Here is a 25,231-nt window from a genome sequence, read left to right as displayed (position 1 = left end):
GATGCCCTGGAACTCCGCACCAGTCGATCGCTAAGGAAGACACGGGGTAGGGGGTGCGCCTGAATTTCTAGGGTCCACTGCACTACCTCTGCCAGGCAACCCCCAAGTCTGGACGCCTGCTGCCTCTCTCCAGCAGTAAGCAGGCCGGAGCCTGATGTCTGAGCCGAGCCTCCAGTAGAGGGAGACACTCTAGCAGCTCCTCGCCTGGGAAGCGGTCGGGGCCAGGAGTGGGTGGGGGCGATGGGGGGGGAGAAGGGGGGAGTGGGTAGAGGGGAGGTGTGCGCGCGCGGGGAGGGGGGGAGGGAGTCCGGGGGGCGGGTCCCTGTGCCGCTGACGTCCCGAGCAGTGCTGGGAAGTATAGGCTGTGTTGTCACGCCGGTGTCAGTCTGATGAAGATTGGCATCAGGTAAGCTGTCATTCATTTCCATGTCAGAGACGCTTTTGCAGGCGGCGGCGGCGGCGGCGGCGCAGCGGCGGCGGCTGCTGCTGCGGGCGGCTGCCTCAGAGCGCGTGTGTTTTATTCCAGTCCCCAAGCCAGAGTATTATTCATTGCGACAGGGCAAGGAGGAGAGAGGGAGAGAGGGAGGCAGCAGGGAGGAGAGAGAGGGAGGCAGCAGGGAGGAGGGAGGCAGGGAGCAGAGAGGGACGGCGGGAGCGTGCAGAGAGAAGCTGGGGAAGCGCCGGGAGAGCGCGGAGCGAAGCCGCGCGAGGGGAGGCGAGGCCGGGCGAGGAGGCGGCGAGCAGCGTGCGGCCCAGCCGCTCCCGGACCCGGCCGGTGCGCAGCTCCATGCCCGCCGCGCTGCCGCTGCCTCGCCCCGCTCCCCTCGGGCCCGGGGCCGGGCGTGCATTGTCTGCGGTTGCGAGCAGCTGGGCAGCGGACTCAGAGCGCAGCGGCCCGAGAGCCTGTAGCGGGCGGGCTGGGAGCCGTGCGCCCGGAGCTTCCCGGGACTCGAGCCCAGGGACAAGCGCGTCGGCCGGAGTCCCCGCGCAGGCGGCTCCTGGCTGGGCACTCCATGGGGGCGAGGCTGGGAACTGCGGGCGGGCTTCGGGTTCTCCTTTCCCAGGCTCTAGGAGCCCTGTGGCTGGCGCTTCCTTGGTGTCACCAGCCCCGAGCTACCTTCGAGTGGTTGGAAGTGGGAGCAGCCCTAGCCTGCGGCCGGGTGGCCGGAGTCAAGCAGTGGCGGCCGCGTCCTGCCGGGCACGGGAAGGCTGAGAGAGTAGAGGTTTACAGGAAGATCAGTGGGGACAGGGGAACATGTGTGTGTGTAAGGGGTGGGGGGTGTCAGTCAGAGAAACCAGAACCCGAGGGGCGACGCTCAGGGACTCTAACTAGCAGTAGGAGGAGAATTTGTAGAGTCACCGGCTTTCTGCGTATTGTTGGTCTTTGGGGCGGGGAGGGGCGGATTAGGGGTCTTTGGCGAAGAGCTAGAAGATAAATTCGTAAAAGGGGGGTGGGCACGGAAAGCGCCCCGAGCAAGAAGCCGATGGGGATGAGGCAGTGTCCTGAATGTGCCGAGCGAAGTTTCTGTTTCTTTCGGGTTAGGCTGGCTTCCAAAGCCAAGGAAGAAACGAGCGCAGTGGGCCGCGCTGTCTGGAGAGTCCTTCACAGGGCAGCCGGGTTCCCGCGCGGTCGGAAGACGCGGGTTGGGAATGGGAGGGGGATGCGGATCAGCCCTTAAAGGAGGGCTGGGCTTTTGGAGCAGCCTAGAGTTTGGGTTGCAGGAATCAGGCTGTTTTCAGAATTGGGACGGAAGGGCCGCTGTGTAGTTTACACGCCGGCCAAGACAGAGGGCTGGAGGTAGGCTCCGGGGGCTCCGGTTACCTCCGAGGCTTGAATCCGGAGTGGGTGATTTTTTTTTTTTTTATAACTGAGACCCGGGATCAGGCTATTGAAATGTGGGGAGAATTGCGCGTCCGGGTTCTGACAGCATGCGGGAGGAAAAGCTTTTACGTAGGCAAGTAAAGTAGTTGATCCCAGCAGTGGTGAGCGAGCCCCAAATGTCTGCTGCTTCTCCCCCTAAAGCAAATCTTGAGGATGAGAGGATCTAGGTGCACAGGGCTGAATCCTAGGAGAAAGAATCTGGAAGGTAGACAAAAATAGGGAGATTCAGTACGAAGTGACCGGGTAGCATCATCCGGGTTCGAGTGGAGCGGAGCAGCTGGCCCTGCAGACTCAGCAGGCTCCCGGACTCACTTGCGGTCTGCGGTCTCAGCGTTGCGGGGTGGTTGCTGGTGGCCCGCCGGGACAGCGGTAGGCGACGCAGACAAGGGGACCGCTAGTAGAGAGGTGCCACTGGGGCTTAAGGAATCGTGGCTGCCGCCGAGGGAAAGACACTCCCGAACTCGGGAGTCCTCATCGAACCTGCCGCCTGTTTATCCACAAGCGATGCTTGCTTCGTCCTGGGCAATGTCGGAGAGCGCACAGGCCGGTCCATACCGGCAAGGTTCTGCCCTAGAGGGTGGAGGAAGTTCGGGGTTTCCTTACCCTCACATACGTTATCTTGTGACTTCTCCAGGCTGTTGGCTTTCTGGAATTCAAATGCTCTTCAACTGGTAGAATCCAAGTTAACAAGCTTAAGCAGATTTAAACATCCGCCCCCCAAAACACACACACACACACATACACACCCAAATCTGAGAAATGATGGTGTTTTAAAGCAACATGGCGTTATCCCCAACTCTAGCTCCTTTTGCCCTCTCACTCTGCCTTCTGACCTTCCCGTGGCCCCTGGACCTTGATGCAAATGTATGCGTGTCTGTATGCCTGTGGGTAGGTGTGGGGTGCCTCTTATTTGGGGGCTCATATCTCATTCTCAAACTGCTCCCTCAAGGCTCAGGCCTAGCTAAACAGTGGGTAGAGTGTGGAGGGGTCCTAAAGAGGGGACGAGCAGATGTGGGGAGGTTTAGAGGGTGTTACACTCTGGTCATTTAGATAAAGAGTGCATTGATGGATGGAGGTAAGGGTGTGTGTGTGTGTGTTTGTGTGTGTCTGTGTGTCTGTGGGTCTCTGTGTGTGGTGGGAGTTGATTTTTTCCCTGTGCATGCTCGCACTGTGGATTGAGAAAGCCAGCCAGCCCTTTGGGGCACTGAAGCCTCAGGACTCAAGAATGGCCACCGCGGCCGGGAGCCCGGCGACCGCTACCAGGAGCTGTTGTTTTTTAGACTTGGAATTCCTGTGCGCTCTTCTCCAGCCCAGAGCTGAGCGGGGGAGGGAGCCGTGACCCCACCGAGACTCCCCGGTCACCGCCTCCCTTTTGTGAGATCGAAAGGCATGAAAGCCTAGAGAAAGAGGATCTGCAGGGAATGAGGGCCAGGGGGTTACTCGAGGGAGATGGGCCTAGCAACAACCACAGTAAAATGCCTCGCGCAAATCGCAGCGAAGTGTACCCAACTCGAGACTGGCTGTTTTATGATCCTTTCTAGGAGTTTACTGCTCTGTGCTTTTAAGTCTATAGATTGCTTTAAGTTAATGAAAGTGCGGCTTTCAAAGGGGCTTTTTTATTGTGCCGCAGCGACAAATCTAGTACCTCCCCTTTACTCTTCCAAAATGGGCCCATTTAAAAAGAGGGAGCTTGCTGGGGTTCCCACATGAACAGAGCTGGGCCGGGGGTGGGGGGAAGGACACCACTTGAAAATGAGGATTAATAAAAGACAGTGTTCCGGGTAATTCAGAAAGATAAGTTAACTTCTCCCTCATCCACAGTTTCATCTGTGCATCCTTCAGTTGCCTCTGGAATTTCACAGAAGCTAGCTAGCTAGCTTTTAAGGGTTGCTCAGTGCCTCTCTGGTGGCCCCCTCCCACCCTGCTTTATATAAAGCCTGACCCTCCTCAATTCAACAACACAAACTGGGTTTCAGGATTTTAGCGGTTACTGATTCAGACTAAAATATTTACTTGTGCCCTGGGGGAGGGGCCTTGCCTTGCAATCAGCAAGATGGATCGGTTTAAAAGGCTGGGAACCCGAGGAAGAACAAGGCAGGCTGTTTTCAGCGGTTTTTTTTTTTCCCCTCTCCTTTCAATCTATTTGGCACAAAAGGTGAGATGACAAGGATTTTGACTAACGCAGAAACTGCAGTGGGCCTGCCTGTGGCTTTGACCGCATGTCATAACCATTTAAACTGTGGTTACTTGCTCAAAGCTCAAAGCTTCTCCAAGCTGGGTTTCATTAACTCTACACCAGTTGCCTGGAAGTTCAGTAGCAATAAATTGCATAAACACATTCGAAGTAAGTTAGTGATGAAATAAGGAGAATTACTGTCTTGTGAGTGGAGAATCCTGAATTCATGGAGTTCTGACTTAAGTAGAAACATACTTTCCCTCTCTTGGCCTTTAAGTTTATAGGTACACCAGACTATGTGTTAAATTTCTTTCTGCCATGTCCATCTTCAGCCCTGGGCTGTAACTCATTAGAGACCAAGGCATGCATGCCTCGAAAGCAGAAGGCTGCATTTAAAAGGGGGTCTCTATTACCTCCATTTAGGACCTGAAGCAGAGCAAGCCACCAAGATCAACCTGATCTCCTTGCCCTTACCGAATGGATTGGGCAATAGAAACAGTCACAGCGCGGGGCAAATTAGATTTTTAAATGTTAGAAGCTTAATAATACTGTGGTTTTTCTTTTTTTTATTAAAGAAACAACCAATAAAATTTATAGGCTCCCAACATGTTGCAAAATTTCCTTGGTATTTATTTACACCCCCACCTCACCTTTCAGAAATACAACCTCCAATTTTGGACTTTTGTTCCTGATTTACTTAATATAGAGCACAGTTTAAAAATTAATTGGAGGCAAGTAAGTAGTGCTGTTGTGAGTTTTCCTTTATTCTCTGCTGTGCAGCACCAGGTCTGTAACACACACACACACACACACACACACACACACATATATATATATATACATCTATATGTGTGTATATATCATATAATATATGTGTAATATATACATATATTGCATATATGTGTATATATATATATATATATATATGATGGATGCAATTGTTGGAGGTGAGATCATGTGAGGGAGGCAAAGTGTCTGAATGAAATAAAATGCAGACCCCAAGATAGAGAGGGTGACAAAGGCACACGGAGGAAAGGAAGAAGTGGTATGGAAAACGAAATCATCATGAGCATCCACGAGATTTGAATCTAACCAACACACCACGCTTTGTATAAGACACTTCACACGGAGACCCATGACTTATTGAAAACTGGGTTATATGGAGAGGCAGAATTTAGAGGGAGGAGCTGCACTCGCTGGGCTCTACCCAGGCAGGCTGACCAGGAAGGTTGAGATGGGGCTCTGCTAATTTAATTAAATCTAATACCTGACGGTAGGGAGGAAGACAGGGAGGAAATGGTGGATGGTAATCAGGGCTGGTGGGTCAGCATGCTGAGCTAGTATTTGGGCTGGAATTTGAGGGCCTGGCTCTATGGCACCAGCAGGTCCCCCAGCTGCCCGGCTTTGGTTTCTTCATCTGTTGAGTGGAATGTAGCACATGTCCCCTTTTAGGCTGCAAGGAGTGAAGGGTAGGCACGAGGCAAGTACAGAGCTCACTGTAAAGAGTGAAGGATACAGAGACAGAGGTTTCCTAGCAGCAAGGCTGTGTTCTTCCGAATGTGCTTCCTTCCTTGCTTGGCTCCATAGCCTGTCTTTACAATGTGTAAAGAGTTTCTAGACTTTTGTGAAAGGGCACAACTCCTGCCTTACATCTTTGAGTCTGAAAACTCTACTGTGATTTCATACACCACCCACTTTGCCAAGAGGGGCTGTCGTGCCTGAACTGGGGAAATCAGCCTGCTCCCCCTCCCCCGCAGTGATTTCCCTCTGGAACACCCTTTATGTCTCCAGTGTACACAGAATCGGACATATCAGAAATACAGGCTCTACTTTTTTTTTAATGCTACGGGAATAAGGGCCCAGTCCTCACTGATGTGCAACATCTGGTCCTGCTGGGATGTGGGGGAGGGATGGGTGCTGATCTGGAATGAGCCACAGCCTGGACCTCACTTAGCAGTCTCCATTCTGGCAGATCAAAGCAGCTTCTAGGGGAGAAAGCCCAAGAAGTTACACCCACCGCTTCCAAAGCTCATGCTTGCTTGTAGACTCCCTCAGTTCCTGTATCTGAGTTTAAAATTGAGTGAGCCCTGATATGACATGGCTTCAGTAGAATGGATGCTCTCTTTAGATTCTCTCCTAGTCTATTGGTAGCTTTTCCTCCACATACCCTTTCCAGCTGGTCTGGTTTCAGGTCACATTTTGGTCTCCATTTTGATTGGGAGTGAGATGATGGGGATGGAGGGGAGCGGGTAGTGAGGCCCAAGATAGAGGCAGAAGCTGTGGCAGCTGAGGGCTGAGTCCTTCTCCCAGAACTCTTCTAGAAACCCCTGGCATGAGGGAACACCAAGCCCTGGCACAGTGCAGTTCACAGTGCTCCATGGAGGTGGGGGCATATGTTTGACTTGGACACCTATCCCTAGGTCTTCCTTGCCTGCCTGGGTTTCTAATTACAAGAAGGACCATTGCTGTTAAGAACTATCTCACTAAAGACACATCCGTGTGTAAGAAGAAATCCTAAACCAGGCAGGATATTTTAAAACTGAAGCAATGAAGATTAGATTAAGTCTCCACCAAACAGCCTGGTTCTCGTATTATTTTTGGCTGGAATGTGGAGAAAAACAGCTGGCCCTGGGGCCCTGGGCAGACTCTGGAGGCTTCAGACAGGGTTGGGGGGAGTGGGTTGGTGGGGAGGGGGATGTAACTGTTCTTTGCTTAGTAGGATTGTGGCCAGTTTCTGTCCGGCTCATTTTAGGCAGGGGGAACAAAGGGGGAGGTTGTACTGGGAGAGGAGCAGATGCAGAGGGGCCAGAAAGGGGCCAGAAAGGGGCCAGAAGGTGTAAGTCACAGAGCACCAAGGAGCCTTTCAATACCTCACTTCATTAAGAGCTACTGGTTGTGTTTAGTGTATGAGGCCATCATTCTCAGGCTCAGAAATCCAGCCATTCTCCACCTGGCCTTGGGAGGAGTCTTCATGTGCTGGGCCTGACTTGGGAGGGAGGGAGGTAGAAAAAACAGATAGTTGACTGAGATTCCATCATGAACTCTTGTCCTACCTTCCTGGGTAGAGGCAACACACGCTTATGGTGCTACTGGTGTGCCTGGGCCCAGCAATAATGACCAGCCAAAGCCTGCTGGAACTTGGCGTGCAGGGTTTGCAGAGGCTCGGACACAGGCCTTATCATTAGACAAGTGCATTTAGAGCCTCACTCTGCCACTCGCCTGCATGGTTTTTAAACACTTGCTTAGGATCCTTGATTCTGTTTCCTTTCTTGTAACCTGCGATGGAGCATAGCTGCTGGGGTGGGGGTGGGGAGGAGGGAGCCCGTGTAACTGCTCAGGACTAAGCCAGGCACAGAAGAAACAGAAGAAACGGTACAGTCCTGGTTCTCCCCTCCCATCTTCGGAACAAGAATCAATAGACTTTTTTTTCAGCTTCTTCCTTTCCCTTTTTGCTTCTCTGGGACAAGGCATGGGCCACTTTGCAGGTCACGGGGACACAAACACAGTAGGGAGAGAATACACAGACATGGGAGAGACAAGATGCCCACCAGTTGTTAACCAGAGGAGGCAAGAGTGGGCCCCAGAAGGTGAAGTAATCAGGGCAGAGTGGCCTCAAACAGTCCCTTCTTTGAGGAGGCAAACCAAGAGGATGTTCTTAGCGGTGTAGGGAGGTCTGGAGGGGGAGGGGTGAAACCCGACACTCCCCAGGTCACAGTGCTCTGCTCTCAGCTAGGCTGTCAGGGTGACTGGGGGTGGGGTGGGGTGGGGACAGCCTGGATTAGAAAGAATTATTCAGTCCCTCCGTCTGTCTCAGATGTCCAGACATAGCTGTTCCCTTCTATGCATGGTAGATTCTGAGGGGACTTTTTGCTCTGACTTCTCACTGGGTGCAGTGCAGCTTAATCAATTCATAAAATCGACACCCTCCTTATAATCCAAGTAGAAAAAAGTAGTGACTCCAGGCCCAACTCTGACCATGTTCTGGACCATGAAGCAGAGCAGTCAGTGTGTTAGAATGATGGTGAGAACAGGGAGCAGGTGTAAGGGTGACCGTGGGGTCCAGTTCAGACTCCGTCATTGACTCGCTGTATGACATTTGACAGGTAGCTTGCCCTCTCTGGATGTTAGTATTGTCAGGTAACCAACTGGGAGTTTTGACTTGCTCCCAGATGTCTCCTTCAGTTCTAAGTTCCTTGAGTCTGTGTTTCCTCCCATGTGGATAGCTTCATGAGCAGGAAACTATCAACAACAACCACCATAGCACAAACCCATGCAGAAAGTCCTGACAACACACATACATGCAATAACTGCAGAAGCACCATCCCTGGGGAACTAAGGGCTGTGTGCATAGAGGGTTGAATCTGATGTTTCCAGTGGCCTTCCAGGGATCCATGGGAGTAGTGATTTCAGTGTGAGGCACATTAAAAGCAGCATTTCCTTCTCCTGCAGAGACATCTGGATGCTGGGAGAGAGGTTTTGATATCAGCATTTATATGTCTCTGATTGTACTGCCTCAGAGCTGTGTGTCCTTGGCACATCTTTTAACCTCTCTGAGCCTTGATTTTCTTATGTGTGACATAAAAATGATACTATGACTACCAGGCATTGGAGGACCATGAAAGCTCTAGGAAAGTCATCCAATGGTAGCACATGATTCTTTGAGAATGTTAGTTTTCTCTCTAAAGAAAATATATGCCCGCCAGCCGTGATGACACACACCGTTTGATCCCAGCACTCGCAGGCAGAGGCAGTCACCTGCCTCTGTGAGTTTGAGGCCAGCTTGGTCTACAAAGAGAGTTCCAGGATAGCCAGTGCTTACCAAAGAAATCCTGTCTCACACCCTGTCCCCACCCCCTCACCCCACCCCACCCCCAAAAAAGAAAAAGAAAGAAACAAAAAAGAAAAAAAGATCATTCCCATTCTTCTGAACTTTCTGAAGCGAGTCAAATGGATATCATGAAGTCATTTTACACACAGGAGAACCTGAAGCTCAGAGTAGCCAGTGTGGCAATGTGCCCACCTGTCTGTGACAAGACACATCCTTTAAGATGGCCCAGGTTTCCCTGACTGCCTCTGTCCTTTTCCTTTGTGGGGACTCAGCCCCTCGCTGAGCTCCTGAAGCTGCCTTGCCAGGCTTTACCTGTATCTCTCCTGAGAATTTTTTTTTTTTTTTTTTAACAGAAACAAGCTCAATTCACCTCCCCCATCACCAGCCTTTTGTCTGACAAATCTGAGGAGAGCTACTGGCTGTCATGGAAGCCAAAACCTGGAAGATATATCTATGTCTATATATTTGACTTCTATAAGCCCCAGGCCAGACAGGGTTAGGCTAAGCATCAGAAATAGGTAGTGTTAAACACAGAGGTGAGGAGGGATGAACAAGACAAGACAGTGACTGAGGGAAGCTGACTGTGCTCTGTGTGTGTGTGTGTGTGTGTGTGTGTGTATGAGAGAGAGAGAGAGAGAGAGAGAGAGAGAGAGAGAGAGAGAGAGAGAGAGAGAGAGAGAGAAGACCTTGAGGGTTCAGTACTAGATCCTCAGCTGACCTGCCTGACAGACATCAGTCTTGAGAGAAGTCAGAGTGTAGTTAGCCATTTGTAACAGGGTCTAGTTCTTTACTAGGCACAGGCTCCATCCTTTTTAAGCTGGTCCAGTCTGTAGAGCTATCCTCCAGCTTTCTCTAGTGCTGCTGCTAAGTGCCTCTTTTTCTGCTGAGATCTGAGGTCTGCAGGCTTCCTTCCTTCTGGAAGCTGCTCCTGCATCCTCCTGCATTCTGACTGTAGCTCCACGCTCAAGAGTAAGGACAGACAAAGCCAGAGAACCATGCTGTGGACTCAGGATGCTTGATAATGGCTTATTCTCACTTCTGTGTCCTCCCTGAAGTTCTACTGGTCACCGAACAGATGTAGCCTGGGCCACTACCCATGGGCAGTGAGTGTATGGGCCTCACTTCCTTGGACCAGATTAACACAGGAACTGAACAAGTGTGTGATTTCAGTCTCCGAGCCTCTTGGAATGTGAGCCTGATCATTTTGTAGGAAAGGAAGTTAAATGGATGTTCTTCCAGGTTTTTTCTGGGTCTACTGCTAAATGAGGATGAAGATGCAGTCGACTGCCCAGGCTGCAGTGTGTGCACTTGTCTGTTAAGCACCACAAGATTTGTTGGTGATTGAGATACCTGCTGGGGACATTCAGCCCATAGGTTGTGGGTCTGGCCACTTTCTGTTAGATAGTAGATGTAAAGGCATGCACTTATGTGTATACAAAGGATTGGGAGAGTACCCATGGAGGGTTCTGCTGAGCTCTCCAGTCTTGGAGGAAGGTCTAGCTACAGAAGCCAGGCATGAGAGCTGGGTGGTGAGGGAACAGAAGGCACCGCCCCTGTGGTCCCGAGCAGTCTGAATAGACACTTCTGCACCTCCCTGGCTATGTCCCTCTCAGGGTTGGGAGAGGACAGCTTCCTCAGATCAGGGAGGCCTCCTTCCCGTGTTATGACCGCCCAGCTCCTGCCTGAGAGTATCTCTTTACACTGAGCTATCATCAAAGACCAAGAAAGAAAGTGAGACTTAGAACTAGAGACGTAGTCCAAGACTCAGGAGATTGTACATGATTCTATCTCCAATATCTGGGCCCAGTGAGCTTTGCTGCTTGTGTCAAGGAGCTGGGGGGAAGTTGTTGGATTTCTCTCTCTCCTTTCCCATGTGCAGTGGCATGCTCACAGGATCCTCACACACACCGTAGGGTGAGGGCCATGGCATCCTATGGGCAGTATGCGCACAGGGTTCTCTTGAGTGCTGTATGGTAGAGCACTCAGAAGGGCATGCTTGCCGGGTCCTCATGCAGGATGCACGGTGAGTTGTAGGGTCTGGCTGTGATAGGAAAGGGGGACAGGAAGGTGATAGTGCAGATGGTGAAGAAGCCAAACCACCTAGGCGGGGGCCGTTGGCCCAGCCATGTGCTCACTGTGTGACAGTGACATTTGGCTTCCTTTTCCTTGTCAGTCAGCTAGTGAATGATGACGATGATACTTCCCCACAAGGCTGTAGGGGAAGATCACGAAAGTTAACGTATGTGGATGTGTTATCCATGCTGTATAAACATAAGTAACAGCGCCTACACAGTGCCTCACATGTAACATGAGGAGGGGGAGAAAGCCGGTTGGCACAGACTATATGTTTCTTATTAGTTTAAAACGGAGAGCGCTCACACACACACAAATACACTCTCTCCCTCATGCTGGCTCACAGCGTGATGACAACCATGTTGATGTGATTGAAAGCTGGCAGGATGCCTTTTCACGGCTGCCCCACTACTGGGGCATGAATGGTCCCCTTGGGGATTCTTGAGCGCCTGGCAGTTTTTCAGACTTCAGGTCAGAGTCACCTGGGCAGAACGGTGTGCCTACTATGTGCCTGCACACTGTCCTTTAGGGAGTTCCATGTCCTGTGCCAGGCTCATCAGCTGAAAGCAGGTCTCCGTTTCTTCCAGGCTGGCATTGTTTATTCAATAGGCTTTTACTGAGCACCTTATTCAGGTATGGGGGAGCATAGCAGGGAACTAGAGCTGGGCTTCCTGTTCATGAGGAAGACATTTAGGCTCCATAGGAAAATCAAAGACATTGAGGGGTCTGCTCCTGCCTGAGCCGTGTACTGCAGTGTCACAGGCAAGGTGACATATGCCTCACTCCCTAGAGCATCAACTGTCCCCAGAGAGTAGTTTTCAGGAGTTGCCTTTGTACATTGCAAGCACTCCCTCCCCATTCTTGCTGCAGCCTCAGGTGGGTCCTAAGCACCTTGGGTACCCAAAGTTGCTGCACTCAGAGCCCCTCTGATTTCTAATTTCATGAACAGCCATGTGATGTGACAGCAATGACCAACCCATCCTTGTCCACACCAGGCACAGAGGGGGCTATTCTTACTCATTCTGTTGACTGCTGAACTTGGAATCGGGGAAACCACAGACACAGTGGCTAACCCTAGGCCTCAGTTCTCTGGCCATTGGGATGTGACAGCCATCCTCACTTATGTCTCTCTTCCACTGTCCACAGGCATACCTTCATTCTTTCAGAATTTCATGTAATAACTCTTCAGGTATTTTGGGGTGTTCAGACTGTATTTCCAGGGGCATTTTTAGTGCCTGGGTTAGGGCATCAGTAGATGTAGGCTGTGTCCTGATGTTAAAAAGCCAGGTACCATAGTCACTTTTCTATTGCTGTGATAAGACACCATGACCATGGCAACCTAAAAAAAATTAAAAATCTTAATTTGGGGCTCACAGAGGGTTAGAATCCATGAGCAGTGTGATAAGGAGCATGGAAGCCAGCAGGCAGGCACAGAACTAACTGAGTGGGGCAGTGACTGACAGCTCACATCCTCAGACACTGGGAATGACTGGAGTCTTTTGAAACCTCAAAGCCTGCTTCCAGTGGCACACCTCCTAATCCTTCCTCCACAGGTCTACCAACTAAGGACCAAGTAAAGCAGTCAAATATATAAGCCTATGAGGGACATGATCATTCAAGCCATCACATCAGGTGTGGTAGCACATCCGCATCTTTAGGACTGAAGGAGCTGAGACAGACAGATTCTTGGGGCTCACTAGCCAGCCAGACCCTCTGAAACAGTGAGATCCAGGTCCACTGAGAGACCTTGGCTCAAAATAGAAGATGGAGAAGTGATAAAGGAAGACACCTGACATTGACCTTTGACCTCCACGTGTGCATGTACAGTGCCCCCAAACATATACAACACACACACAAACGCATACCCACAGAGAGAAAGAGAGACAGAGAGAGAGACAGAGAAACAGAGAGAGACAGAGAAACAGAGAGAGACAGAGAGAGACAGAGAGAGACAGAGAGAGACACAGAGAGACACAGAGAGACAGAGATAGACAGAGACAAAGAGAGACACAGAAAGAGACAGGGAGACAGAGATGAGAGAGAGAGTAAGAATGTGTGTGTGTGAGAGAGAGAGAACAAGAGAGAGAGAGAGAGAGAGAGAGAGAGAGAGAGAGAGCATGTATGCGTTGGGGATGGCAGTTCAGCCCTGTAATCTCAGCACTTGGGAGGTGAAGACTCAGGAGTTCAAGGTCAGCCTGGGTTACATGAGCCACTGTCTTAAAACAAACAACAAAAAAGCCAAAACCAGCCAACCATCCAAAACAAACTAAAACTCCACACAGAAACAAGACTCTAGGAGGCCCTGAAGGATGGAGTCAGTGAGCAGGAAGGTGTTCTAAGGCATGGAGACTTTCATGGAGATGGGATATGAGAGTAAAGATGGGTAGGACTTGTGTTTTAGGAATGGGATGATGGGTCCAAAGTTCCCTGGGGAGGAGGAAGGGCTTGTAGGCAACTGGGGCCTGGGGAGAGACCGGTTTGGAGGATCAAAGGCCCTGGAAAAACTTGGGAAAGAAACCTAGTCTGGCCCCTGCAGCTTTAGGAGAAGTAGCAGAGTCTAGACTGAGAACTGGGAGGAGTGACCAGGCTAAGCCCTGACACAGGCCCGGGCAGGTAAGGAGGTGCCCAACTGCCTGGGCTTGTCTTTCTAAAGTACACAGCTGGCTTGTTGGTCTGTCATGGAAGGAGGGCTTCACAGTGAACACATGCACCATGAATTCTACCTTCGCTCAGATAAGCAGTGTCCATCCAGTTCATTCATGTAAAACCACGAAGGTTTAAGCTCATAACTGAATGAAAGGCCATGACTTTACTCCTGGGTCGGGATCCAGTCCCCATCACCTCTATCTCGCTCATCTATCTCATCTATCCTAACCTCTTAGGCCTCTTTGCTGTAATTGAACCAAGTCACACGAGCTCCCACCTCAGGGCCTTTGTGTATGCTGTTCCAAGAGCCTGAGCACCCTTCCCCTACATATCTGTATGGTCTGAACTGTGCCTTTGCTGGGTTACCAGCCATCATTCTGTTCCATAGTACAAGGCTCTCCAAAGGCTCTAGTCAAACGGAGTCTCTTTCTCCTACCACTGCCCAGCTCCCATCCCCAAACTCAGCATGCAGTTGAGAATGACCTTGAACTAACTTCTGATCCCCATGCTGGAACTCAAGGTTTGTATCATCATGCCTGATCTGTGAGGGGCTGGGGGACAAACCCTGGGCTTTATCCATGCAACACAGGCACTCTGGCCATTGAACTGCACCCTACTCTACATCTTTACTTTTCTTCACAGCACTGAGCACGTATTTTTATCTTTCCCTCCCTTTTTCTCCCTCCCTCATCCCTTTCCCCGTCTCTCTCTTTTCTCTGCTGGAATCCAGAAGAGTATATAACTGTAGTAAAACTTTAAGTAATGCTTATGAATGAATGAGTGAATGAATGAATGAATGAATGGAACTGTTTTTTGTGTTAGGTTCCAAGAATTTTTATTTTTATTTTTAAACTCGTGCTCTGAAATGAACTCATGGACTATCAGAACTGGAAGGCACTAAGTCTCTAGGCTTTGAGCAACTTTCCCATTTAACAACTGAGCAAAGAGAGGTCCAGTGAGGTTAAAGAGCTTGTGAAGGGTCACACAGCACAGAGCTCATGAATACAGAGGCTCACAGAGTTTGCTGCGGGACTCTCCTCATAAAGCTTCTCCTTTCCAACACAGCTCCCTGGAAATGAGGATCGGCTTGACTGGTGCTGGCTTCCTTGACTTCTCAGTCACACCACCTCACCTCTCACTGGCCGTTGCTTCATTCCAAGGGCTCTGGTGCTGCTGTTTCCTGTGAGACACTTGGGGGGCCATCTTTGGAAATGTTGGGAAATGCTGCTTTGGCAACCAGCTCAGACTGGGTTACTCCCCAGTATCAGGAAGTAAAATGAATGAACCATCAGCGTCCCCAGTCACTTCACAGGAAGTGATAACTCGGCTTGTCTTGTGCATTGCATTGGCCAAGAATCATTGGTCACCTCATAAGTCAGTCAGGATGGGGTGATGTCATGTGACTGGGGGTCCACTGCCTTCTTCTCAGATTTTCACCCTCCCTGTGACAGCAGAAGTCAGTGGAAGGAAACAAACCAGAGTTCCAGTCCCTGCCTGTATATATGGTTGGCTTAACTATGGTCAAGTGCCTTAATTTACATATCTGGGTCCTCATTGTACAAATGGGGGCTGTGGTAGTTGTACTGTGGTGCTGTTTATATGTCCTGAGGCAGGTGAATGCCCAGTATCTGGTAGATGTCATATGTAATAGGTTGAGCCATTGGAATATTGCTTTGATTCACCGAGTAGCAGCCTCACTGTCTGAGAGGATAGAATGAGGATGTGGCCTCTAGCTTCTCCATAAGGCCTTTGTCCTGCTCCTAGATGTGATCTGAGCTGACAGAAGCTCCTGGGAGAAGCTAGGGAAGGACATATAGATTTTTATGGAGGGGAGGGGGAGGGGGAGGAGAGGGGAGGGGAGAGGGAGAGAAGGGAGAGAGGAGAGAGATCAAAGTAGGCATTATTGTCTCTGACCCAGGATCTCCTGAGACCTTAAGTAGGGTTTTTCCCTTTGGCCTTTTGGAAGATTGAAGAAAGTTTGGAATCTATCGAGCTTGTCAGTATCGGGGTATGGAGGATGTGGGGTGCAAGTGCAGTGGGGCAGTGGGGGAGGGACCTCCTAGTCTCAGTTGGGTATTCTGGGATGAGGTCTTGAGGTCTGAGGAAGACTTGGATCAGCTAGAGCTCTAATGGCAGTCAACGCTCAGGGTCTCCTACTACTGGGCTCACAGTCCGGGAAAGTTCTTCAAGGGACAGGGCATGTGATAACCATCTGCAACCAAGATGTTTCCTGACAGGAGACTGCTGGTATCTTACTAGTGATCCATGTTAAAGTCTACAGCCGGCCACCTCTGCCATTTTTTGCCTACCCCCTCCGCTTCTGCATCTATTCTTTTTTTAAAAAAAAAAAAAACTTAAAAAAATATTTATTTATATACTTATTTATTTTAAAGAAATGATGGCCCTGAATGGCCTAAAATTCACAGGAAGTTGCTTGCTTATGCTTCCTGAGTATCAGGATTAAAGGCATGTGCCACCACAGTGTGGCCATCTCTGGGTTTTCTTTTCAGAGTTAGTTCATTACCCTGGTCCTTGTGTTCAGAGCACTATCTTAGTCTGCTGTCTTGATCTGTGTAGAGTGTTGCAAAGGCCATGTGCTTTACACCTACAAGTTTGAACTGGTAAGAGTTCTGCTATTTGACTTGATGCTCTGCATTCAACTTAGACTCAAATGTAAAATTAAATAGCCTTTCCAATAGTTCCTTTCTTGTGGTAAAATATAAACTTTAACTATGTATAAAATTGCAATTTATATACATAGAGAAACCCTGTCTTCAAAAAACCAAAACCAAAAACCAAAACCAAAAACAAAAACAAAAATTAAATAAATAATAATAAAATAAAATAGAATTGCAGTTTATAACACAACATTTTCCACTTTATTAATTTCAAATGTGCAATACAGTGGCATTAATTATATTTACAATGCTAGATACTCTGTCGTCATTATAACAGTGATTCTGCCCTTCCCCAGTTCCCTGTCACTGTGAGTTCTACCACCGAGTTACGTGTCTACCACTAACTACTGGTAACTTCTGCGCTTCTTCCTGTCTATGGATTTGACTGCTTTTGACAGCTGTTGTGTGTATAAACCATCTTTCATTATCCATCTATCTGTTTATAAGCTCTTGGGTTGTTTTATCTTTTGGGAATAGTGCTACAATGGACACTGGGGTACGTATTTCTGTTTAAGTCTGCTTTCAGTTCTTTTAGATCTATGTGTAGGACTGGGGCTGCTGGCCAATAGTCAAGGCCCTTCTGTGTTCAATGTTTTAGGCAACAAAACACCAGCACATCCCCCACAGTACCTGCACCACTTTAGATGCCCACTCACACTGCATGAGGGTTTAAATACTTCCACATCCTTGCCAGTACCCATGATTATTAGTTCCTCCAGTGATGGTTCCTTGTGGCTGATTCGAGGGCTCCTCCCATGGCTCAGGGAATACCGCGGGGCTTACTGGGTGCTCGTTGGCCATTTGATTATATTCCTGGAGAAATGTCTGTTCAAGTCTCTGCCCATTTCAAACTTGGGTAGTTTGGCTTTTCTTGGTCAGGTTGTAGGTGTTCTTTATATATAGTGGATATTAAACCCTTACTAGATATATGTCCTCTCATTCTGTAGGCTGTCTTTTCATTGTCTTGATAATATCCTTTGATACTCAGAAATTTTAAAATTTAATTAGGACTAATTTATATATTTTCTTTAGGTTGCATTTGATTTTAGTTGCTTTTAGATTTTATCTGAAAATTGTTGCCAAATCTAAGTCCTGAAAGTTTTATGGTTTTAACTCTTAAATTTAGGTTATTGATCCCCTCCTCCTCCTCCTCCTCCTCTTCCTCTCTCTCTCTCTTTCTTTCTCTCTCTCTGTTATGAAGTAGGATCCAACTTCATTCTTTGGCCATGGACATTCAACTCCTTCAGCCCTGTTTATTGAAGAGACTAATCTGTTGAATGGGCTTGGCACTATTGCCAGACACCCATTGGCTGTAGATCATTGGATTCTCTTGAGTCTGGCTTCTATTCTCCCAGCCTGCCAGTCCATCCTATGTCTGCAGCACCTTGTTTTGACTAGTGTGGATTAGTGGTAAAGTCTGAAGTTGGAAGTAAAAGATTTCCAAATTTGTGCTTCCTTTTTTTTGGATTGTTTTGGTTCTTAGGGACCTTTTGCAATTTCATTTGAATTTGAAGATTGGGTTTTGCATTTCTGAGAAAAAGCCTATTAGAATTTTATTCTTGATCTTTGCCAAAAGACTAAGATACAATTGCTGTTAATTTTTTAACAACAACAAAAAAAGTGTGTGTGTGTGTGTGTGTGTATGTGTGTGTGAGTGTGTGTGTGGGTGCGCATATATGTGTGTATGTGTATACATATATATATGTGTGTGTATGAGAGAGAGAGAGAGAGAAAGAGAGAGAGAGAGATGTGCATATAGATGTGTACAAGTGGAGACCAGAGGCTGACAGAGAATATTTTCCTCTAACATTTGTGTTTTGAGGCAGGATCTCTTACTAACCTGGCACTTGCCCATTGGTTAGATTGGCTGGCTAGTGAGCTGTAGGGATCTCTCTGTCTCAGCCTTCCCCAGGGCTGGGTTTACATGCAGACACCACTGTGCCTAGCTTTTATGTCAGTGCTGGGGATCCAAACTAACGTCTTCATGTTTGCACAGCAAATATTGTACCACCAAGGAAGCTCTCCAACCCTGCTGTTGGAATTTGAACAGGGTTTCCCGCCTGTAGATTCCTTAAGAGCAGCATTGATGTCTCATCAATGTTAAGGCTGTTTATCTGTGAATGTGGGCTATCTTCCCATGCATTTACAGCATTGACGTCTCATCAATGTTAAGGCTGTTTATCTGTGAATGTGGACTATCTTCCCATGCATTTACATCTTCCTAATCTCAACTGTTTTGTTGCATTGCGTATACAAGTCTTTCACCTCCTCCAAACTTTCTTCTAGACAGTTTATTCTTTTAAGTTCTATTTTAAATTAAATTGCTTTCTTAATTATCCTTTTAGATTGTTCCCTGCTAGCATATAGAAACACAACCAATTTGTATGTTATATTAGAAAATTTTATTACTATATATCGCCTGCACAAAAATAGGTGTCATGACATTTTCATATGCTTGTATAATATACTTTGACCAAACCCATCCCTTCACTCACAAGCCCTCCTCCTCCTGGTGCTTCCTTTTCTTCTCCTTCTATTTTTTGGGTCTTTTAAAAAAAAATCTAGATGCTGCGTATGAGTCAAAACATGCAACATTTGTCTTTCTGAATTTGTGGCTTAATACAAAGTTCTTCAGTTCCATCCATTTGCAAATGACAGGATTTCATTCTTCTTTATGGCTGAGTTACCCCTTCCATCTCGGACAGTGTCTTACTGTCTTCATCGTTCATCTGTTGGTGGGTACCCAGGCTGATTTTACAACTTGGCTACTGTGAACAGTGCCACAATAACACGGGTGTGCTGGTGTCTCTATTGTATTCTGACATTGATTCCCTTAGGTGTGTATCCAGCAGGGTGTATCTGGATCGCGTAAGCATTCTGTTTGAGGTGTTTTGAGGAACTTTCACTTTGATTTCTATGTGGCTGGACTAAGGCAAGCCGTTGCCCACTGCGCATCAGCTTCTTGCTCCTCCCTGTGTTCCCTTTCCTCATCTTCACCAGCGCTTCATTCTTGTTCTCACAAAAGCCGCTCCAGCTGAGGTGAGATGGGACCCTCAGTATTGTTTTGATTCCAATTTCCTTGATAAATAAGGTTTTTGGTTTTGATTTGGGTGGTTGTTGTTTGTTTGTTTGACAGGGTTTCTCTGTGTAGCCCTGCCTGTCCTGGAACTCTCTCTGTAGACTAGGCTGTCCTCCATCTCAGAGATCCACTTGTCTTTACCTCGCAAATGCTAGGATTTAAAATGTGCCATCATCACCTGGCTGGGTTTTGCATTTTCCCCATGCATTTATTGACTATTTACACTTCTTTTAAAAGCTGTCCAATTATTTTGAATAATTATTGAATAATTTGTTTATCTGGTGTTTGGTTTTATGAGTTCTTTATTTATGCTGGATATTAATCCCCACTAGAGGAAAAGATTTTCTCTCATATTGTGTAGACACTCTCTTTACCCTGGAAATGATTTTGTGGCTAGTGTGTAAACACCTTTTACTTTCATGGAATTCCATCTGTCGTTTCTACTGGAGCTGCCTAGTACCCATATCCTGAAATGCTTCTCCATAATAGAGTAAAAGCTTCAGCTTGTTATTTAAGTCTTCAATCTATCTATTTTGAATAGATTTTTTTTTTTTTAAGAATGAGAGGTAGGGATCTAGTTTCAATTTTCTACATAGGATATTCAGTTTTCCCAGAACTGTTTGTTGAAGAGGCTTTTTTTTCTTCAACTTTTTGTTTGTTTGTTTGTTTATTGTATCTTGGTCAAAGTCAGTTAGCTGTACATGTGATTTTTGACCCTTGGTCTTCTATTTGTTCCCTTTGCTCTGTGTGTCTGTTTTTATGCCAGTACCATTGTGCCATTATGTGTACATAACATAATTTAAAATCAGTATATTACGAAGGCTCTAGCATTGCCCTTGGGCTCAGAAGTGCTTTGAATGTTTGGAGTTTTCTGTATATTTGTGTGCATTTTAGGGTTGCTTCTTCTATTTACGTAGAAAATGTCCTGGGGTTTGGGTGGAGACTGCCTTGACTCTGTAGTTGCTTTTGGTAATATGCTGGTTTTCACACTATTGATTCTGCTGATCTATGAACATTGGAGGTATCTCCATCTTCCGGAGTCTTTCTTCCATGTCTGGTAGTTCCTATGTATGATCTTATGTCTTGCAAGCTTACAGAATCTCTTCATTAGCTTTAGTAGCTTCCTTGTGAATTCTTTGGGAGTTTTCTATGTAGAATCACAGCATCTAGTAATAGAAATGTTTCCTTCTTTTCTACTTATTTTGAATTCTTTTTAGTTTTTTTCCTTGACTAATTGCTCTGGCCAGAATTGACTAGCAGGGTTGAGTAGCAGAGGGGACAGTGGCCATCTTGTTTAATTCCTTCTTTAGGGGAGGGAGGACAGACTTTCAGTCCCTCATCCCTGAGTCTGGTGTTAGCTGTCTGTACCCGGTGATTGTCACTCCTGAGGCTGGGCATGCTCATTTGCTTTTGTTATCCAATGTACGGTTTCTTCTGACAGAGGATCATATTTGGAGTCTTGTTCAGAGAAAATGCCTTTTAATTAGAAAATATGCATTTCATGGTGGCACTAACCACATGATTAAAATGTCAGCTGAACTAAAAGCTTGACATTTGTTAAGCTCCTACTATGTTGCAGGCACTTTTATTACCTCAAGTGCTCCAACCAACAGTCCTTGGAAACAGACTCCTTCTTATTGCCAACCCACTTCAGAAGAGGAAATGAATGCTAAGAAATGAGGTGCCATGCACAGTTGCTGAGTATTCCTAACTTCAATATAATTGCTGACTTTCTTGGTTTGTAGTTTGACTTGATCTTTGTTTGCTAATTCTCAAGGACAGAGGCAGGCAGTTTTACTTTATGGGGTGCACAGAATATCCCCTGGGGTTGTAGAACTGGAGAACGCTTTCTCAAACACATTGCTACCCCTCAGCCCATTCTGATAGATCTGATGATGGCTTGTGGAGCCTATCACCCCCATAAGAGAATTGTCACTGTGAGCCATAACTGACAAGAGATCCTTGTGACCTGGGGTCTGCCATGGCGGAAAGGGTGACAGCCACTGCCAACTACAGCTCACTTTTATGCCTTGCTGTTGCTGAGGCCAGATAATCTAGAGTCTTACTGAGTTGATACTCTCTAAGGGTCCAAAGACCGAGTTCCTGTGGGGGGATGGGAAGCAAATGCTTTTCCGTGTAACGAGAAGCTCCTGGGGCTGGCAACTTTGTCCTTACCCCAAGCCCCTGTGCTGTTAACTCAGGAGTAATCTACACTCCCCGTGGAATCAGCTTTATCTAGTAACTGCAGCCACAGGTGCCTGGATAATTCATAGCCAATGGCTAGTTTCTGCCTCAAATTTCTAGGTCAGGAAAGCCGTGTAAGGTCCTACTCTGGCAGTGTTGCAGCCTTTAACCAAGGGACTGGATCTCCTTTCTGGGTCTTTATTTTTGCAGAAGCATGAGCATGAACCTGGAACAGAGTCCCAGTTGGAGTCCCAAGGGCTGGGAGCCTGTACACCTGTCCTGGAGGCTTCTGAGTCCTGTAGCTGAGTGCTCATTCCTCAGCCCGGGTGGGACACAGATGTTATTGTGAGTGGTGTGGTTGGAAGATGCCTGCCCATAAAAGTCTAGGTCATCTCTGAACAGAGGGAGGCTGTGGATGCTCTTGTGACTTCTTTTTAAAGGTTGGCTTTCCTTTCTGACTTCCTCCTCTGCACTGTAGTTTTAGGAAGGGACGCTCCTTTTTAGTGATCCAAGCAGGCTTTGGTGAACTATTTTGCCTTACTGGCCATTCTAACACCATGCTATTTATTTGTTTGTGACAGGGTTTCTCTGTGTAGCCCTAGGTGTCCTAGAATTTGCTCTGTAGACCAGGCTGGCCTTGAACTCAGAGACCTGCCTGCCTCTGCCTCCTGAATGCTGTCAAGTCCTTGTGAGGGTTCCCTGGGCTACAGATGGCCACTGGTCAATTCTATGAAGGAGGACCACCATTGAAATTCCAAACAGGTACACGTGAGCAAACAAAAGTACGGGGGTGAGTGTAGGCAACTCTCTCAACAGTCCCTCTTAGATAACACTCAGCGTGTCTTTGTTGTCTCAATTCAGCTTAATGAGTATCTTTGCAATCATCTAGATGAGACACAGTTCTTTTTGAAGAAACCAGAGTCTGTTTGGCAACTCAAGGGAGCAAACTCCTCTCATAGCCTCGCTCCTCTCTGCTTGGATCTGCTTCCCTCCACCATCCTCCCACCTGAAACCTCCTTGCCAAATGTGGTATTTTCATCTGCCCTCCAGGCTTGAAGTCCAGGAGACTTCTCTCCTTGCCCCCGTTTCTCTTAGGACAGTCCCTACCCCTCTCATTTGCCCAGAAGGGTCCTAGTTTGAGCCTCTTGTCCCACTGTGGTTGTTAATAGCTTCCTTTCCACTCTGAAAAGTGTCCAAGTTCAGACACTAAATTAAATGGTCAGCCAGGCTTTAGCCTCTCAGAGGCCAAGGGTGCCCTCTGTCCGTGCCTGGCATGTCACTGTATTCCTACTGTTGCCACCCTAGTCCCACACTCTCACCTCCTGCCAGATTACTTCAACTGCGTCGCACTTCTGATCCACTCTGCAAATCACTGCCTGATTAATTCTCTCAAAATACAGCTCTTCGCAGTTCACTTCACTGGATCCTTGCTGCTTACAAGAGACCTTGCAGCCTGGCACTTAGAATCCTCGCCGACAGCCTGGCTTCGGTTGTGGTGAATGTGTTGCTTTTTCTAGCTTCTCAGGATGAGATCTCAGGTCTGCTCTAATCAGCCACTGTTTAGTGCCCTGCTTCTGCCCAGTGACAGTCACCTGTGAATACTTGTTCACTGAGGTCCACTTGCCTGGGCACTCCCCACAGACTGGAGTCAGGGTCTTCGTGCTTTAAGGCCAGCATCAATTCCAACCTTGTGAGTGCTATGCTTTTGACTAGCCCACCCCTCAGCGCTCTCGTCCTCTGAACTCCTCAACCCAGAGCAATTATTGCCTGTACAATCCATTTGGCATCTAATCATGTACTGCCTCATGGCTTTCTCATAGATTGCTGTGTTGAACCAGAGCTGGAAGGCTTTGCTGTGAGTTTGCTTTCGTCTATCTGTTGTCCTCCATAAAACTGCAGGTTCTTTGAGGATAGGCGCTGCATCTTCTCCATCCTTATGTTACCATGGTAACATCAAGTGCCTACTAAGTGTAAAATAAACACTTAATAAAGATCCATTCAGAAATGTCAGCTGGGAAAGACCCTCCTCATCGCATAGTTTAGAACTGGTTTTGTAGACAAGCAATGGAAGAAAACGAGAAAGACAAAGTCAAGAGAATTGCTCAGAAGTGTAGCTAATTCAAAGGGCAGGGCCATGCTTCAGACACAGATTGGGATCAGGCCAGGTACTTTCTGCTCACCAAACTCTGTGTTCACTTTCTTTTTTATAAATTTAAGGATGAGGAGAAATGTAGAAAATGAAAGAAAAGAAGGAACAAACCAGGAGTGAGCTTTGGCATCAGCAAAATCCTAATGCTAGAAAACTGTTTGGTAGAATTTGGGGGATAGTTGCAGTGAGTACAAGATGATTCCTATGGTCTAGAGTAAAAATTCACATACACACACACATATACTTATATATACACATGCACACACATATATACACACATATTGTGTAGATATAAGACATGAAGGTAGAAGGGGGCTCTTTTAGAGAAGGAAGAGAATTAGTGGAGGGCTGAGGGAATGCTTAAGAAGGCAATGGAGGTAAATGTGAGCAAAGTACATGATATGCGTATGTGAAGATACCATAATGAAAGTCATTATTTTGTATGCTAATTTCAAAATGAAAACAAGAGCTGGGTGGTAGTGGCGCACGCCTTTAATCCCAGCACTTGGGAGGCAGAGGCAGGCAGATTTCTGAGTTTGAGGCCAGCCTGGTCTACAGAGTAAGTTCCAGGATAGCCAGGGCTACACAGAGAAACCCTGTCTCGAAGAGAGAAAAAAAAAAGCAAATAAGCAATTTAAAAATTAAAAAGGTGAGAGAATTGGAGGGTAGGGACAGGTCAAGGAAGAGAGCATCAGGATTTGGGCCTTGAGAATAGAGGTACCTCCTTATGAGCACCTTAGAGGCAAGACCCCCCCCCGTGCTCTGTGACTCAGAAGTTGTGGTTGGATGGATGTTAGGGGGAGTGGGATGCTGGTGAGCCACTCACGAGGTCCAGAAGAGGACATAAGAATGTCTGCTTCCAGGCAGCTGGTCACATGTGCTTTGGGCTGCATGGAAATCCAACCCCAGCAGTATTGAAAAGCGTCACTGGTAATGCTGTTATATATAGCTTTCAACTTTAATAAGGTATTGCAGAAACTACAAAAATACATCTAACCAAAACCACATTTCACTGGAAGCTTGATCTGGAATCCCTTTCTACTGCTCCTGCGTGGTGCCCTGCACTGTCAATAGAGCTGTTTAAGCACAATGGAGAGCGCGTAATCGCACACTATATGGCTTTTGTTTTCTGTTATGAAATAATCAACATCAGAAAAAGAGAGTGGATTACTGAGGTACTGGAGGGCACTGTGAGGAGACTCAGGGAACCTGGGATGGGGTGGATGAGGGCAGATGGTGGCCGACCAATCTGTCTGCCTCTGGGTTATTCTATCAGGAACCTGAAGAAATTCACACATCTCACTGACATGAAAAGGCTCTCAGTGATGATGGGGTTGGCTGAGGACTCACAGTCCTGGCACAGTGGTGCCAGGGAGGCAGGGCTGTGTGCTCAGTTGTGGGTATAGTGGCTGAAAGATGTGTCTGATGGTACCTTGGGGAGATAAGGACCAGTTTAGTCAGGAACCAGGCGCTGGGATCGTTTCCCAGGAAAAGCTGGGCTTGTGTCCATCTTGTGTGCTGTTGGAGGTTTGGCGG

General features: G+C 47.6%; 1 protein-coding gene across 6 annotated transcripts in view; it reads left to right on the top strand.

Annotated features, from left to right (window-relative positions):
• The first annotated feature begins 315 nt into the window (after window positions 1-315).
• Pknox2 (PBX/knotted 1 homeobox 2) overlaps window positions 316-25,231 on the top strand; it is a 268,744-nt gene continuing 243,828 nt past the window's right edge. For 4 of the 6 annotated variants that reach the window (XM_031345929.1, XM_031345922.1, XM_031345928.1 and 1 more), the window contains exon 1: window positions 316-406. The gene's annotated coding sequence lies outside the window, so the exon portion shown is untranslated. Of the gene's footprint in view, window positions 407-664; window positions 776-25,231 lie in introns of those variants that run through there. The other 2 variants (XM_031345923.1, XM_031345927.1) reach the window with 1 other exon arrangement.

This window comes from Mastomys coucha, unplaced genomic scaffold (assembly GCF_008632895.1).
Source record: "Mastomys coucha isolate ucsf_1 unplaced genomic scaffold, UCSF_Mcou_1 pScaffold23, whole genome shotgun sequence".
NCBI classification, from domain to species: Eukaryota; Metazoa; Chordata; class Mammalia; order Rodentia; family Muridae; genus Mastomys; species Mastomys coucha.
Note: the sequence above shows the minus strand (reverse complement) of the source record. Positions and strands in the feature narration are given on the sequence as shown.